Source organism: Cebus imitator, unplaced genomic scaffold, assembly GCF_001604975.1.
Source record: "Cebus imitator isolate Cc_AM_T3 unplaced genomic scaffold, Cebus_imitator-1.0 Scaffold135, whole genome shotgun sequence".
Lineage (NCBI taxonomy): Eukaryota > Metazoa > Chordata > Mammalia > Primates > Cebidae > Cebus > Cebus imitator.
This window is the reverse complement of record NW_016107450.1, coordinates 3,462,768-3,465,454: the sequence shown is the minus strand read 5'-3', so window position 1 is coordinate 3,465,454 and position 2,687 is coordinate 3,462,768.

Here is a 2,687-nt window from a genome sequence, read left to right as displayed (position 1 = left end):
AAAACAAAACAAAACAAAAAACGGTGGAGGGAGGCGAACACTTCCACTGTTTAGTGTCTTTGGGAAGCAAAGGGATAAGGAAGAACTTTGGGGCCCGACAGATCATCCCATCTCCATTCCCCAGGTCTGGGGCCTTGAAATGCATCTCCAACCTTTTCCTAAAGAGCGTTTCAGGCCGGTGGCGGTGGGTCACTTTGGAGGCGGAGGCGGGCAGATCACGAGGTCAAGAAATCGGAGACCATTCTGGCTAACATGGTGAAACCCCGTCTCCAATAAAAATATAAAAATTAGCTGGATGTGGTGGCACACGCCTGTAGTCCCAACTACTCGGGAGGCTGAGGCAGGAGAATCGCTTGAACCCGGGAGGCGGAGGTTGCAGGGAGCCGAGATTGCGCCACTGGACTCCAGCCTGGCAGCAGAGCGAGACTCCGTCTCAAAAAAAAGAAAAAAAAACCCGGAAAATTGATTTAGAAGTAATAACTTAGGCATTTTTTTCAATTTCCTCCAATTGTTAGGCAAATTGATTCTTGTTCAAATTACAAAAGGAATGCCTGTCTTCGATAATGGACCTCCAACTTACAAAGCAAAAAACATTCTCTTAAGCCCCCCCTGGCCTCCTCAGATCCGCCTCGGGGTCCTCCCCTTCCCTGCAGCTCTGTGCCGACTTGCACCCAAGACTCTGCTAATAACTGTGTGTCTTTTTAAGCAAACACATGCATAGATAAGTACTTTTATTCCAGTCTACAATATGAGGTGATTTTCCACATTTAATAAACCTTAAACTTTGACTTTTGTGTTATGAACTTGAATTCTAGGCACCAAGGCCTGCTCTGCAGAGAGTTTGTCTTCCCTGAGAAGGTACAGAGGTGGAAGAACTGCTGAGACTTGGTAGGTAGTTCAGTGGCTTAGGGGCAGCATCAGTGGAGGGCAAATGTGCTAGTGGGCTTGGGGAGTATTTTATTTTATTTTTTGAGATGGAGTTTCGCTCTTGTCGCCCAGGCCGGAGTGCAACGGTGCCATCTAGGCTCACCGCAACCTCTGATTCCCAGGTTCAAGCGATTCTCTTGTCTCAGCCTCCCGAGTAGCTGGGATTACAGGCACCTGCCACCTGGCCTGGCTAATTTTTGTATTTTTAGTAGAGACGGGGTTTCCCCGATTTGGCCAGGCTGGTCTCCTGACCTCAGGTGATCGCCCGAGTGCTGGATTTAGGGCTTGAGGCAGCACCATCCCCAGCCTGGGGGCTGTATTTTAGAGGGCGGGAGGTGACCTTGGGTCTGATAAAGAAGTGAGTCCTGCCTATAATCTAGTGTGGGTCAGAACCTTTTTTAGTCAGATGCTATTAGCAGAACCCACAACTTCATCACCAGACATCATTTATTTTTTTCACATAACAGTTGTGCACTCTCACTACTTCAAGATTAAAAGGTAGGGCCAGGTATGGTGGCTCACCCCTGCAATCTCAGCACTTTGGGAGGTTGAGAAGAGTGGATCACCTGAGGTCAGAAGCTCGAGACCAGCCTGGCCAACATGGCAAAACCCTGTCTCTACTAAAAAAACTAAATGCTAAATTATAATTAGTTTAATGACAATAAATATATGACCTTTTTCACATCCAAGATATCAGATACTCTGAATTCTAGCCACAGGCACTGAGAGTTCAGAATTCTTCATCAAGTAGAAAGCAGAGGCTGGAACAACTTCAGCAAATTTTGCCTCAGGCTTGCATGGCAGCCATCAGAAGGGCTTAGGGGCCAGGTGTCCTGCTTGTGCTTGCAGTCCCAGATACTTGGGAGGCGGAGGCAGGAGGCTGGCTTGAGCCCAGGAGTTCAAGATTACTGTGAGCTATGATTGTTGCATCATTGCACTCCAGCCTGGGTGACAGAGCAAGACCCTGTCTCGGAAAAAAAAAAAAAGGAAATGTGATTAGAAGACTTGGAAGGTTTTCATCAGCGTACTCCTAAGTTTTGCTTTATATTTTAAGGAGGTTACTCTACAAGTATGCAATATAGGAGAACACCAGTTGGGAAGGGCAAGAAATGTTTAGCACTTCCCTTAAGGCATTGGGAGTTGTGAGGGTAGATAAACTTCCCCTTTTTTAAGTCTGGAAAAAAGCTTGTTGATTTGCATTGCTTTGGCTTGTGACTGGTGTCTTTTCATATGTTTATCTGTTTGCATTTCCTTTGTGGTGAATTACCTTTTCAACACTGGCAGCCTGTTTTAATGTGTTTTTCTGAATTTGCTGGGAGTTTATGGACTTCCCTTTTATTTTTTCCTCTCTTTTTTATAAGTACATATATATTCCCTTACCTCAATCTCTGTAATCTGACCTCTGAGGCCACCCAAAGTTTGGTGCAGTATCTCTCTCTTTTTTTTTTTAAGAGCTCACTCTTGCCCAGTGTGGAGAGCAGTGGTGCGATCACTGTTCACTGCGGCCACAAACTCCTGCGTCCAAGTGATCCTCTCCCCTCAGTCTCCTTAGGAGCTGGTATTACAGGCGTGCCCCCGTACCAAGCTAAAGTGCCTGATTTTTATGGGTGCATGGGAGGACAATAAAGGAGAATGCCACTTCAACTTTTAGTGTGTGTGCCTTTCCTTGGGTCAGGAGACTTTTAAATTTTTTAAATAGATTTATACTTTTTTTTTTTTTTTTGGACAGAGTTTCGCTCTTGTTACCCAGGCTGGAGTGC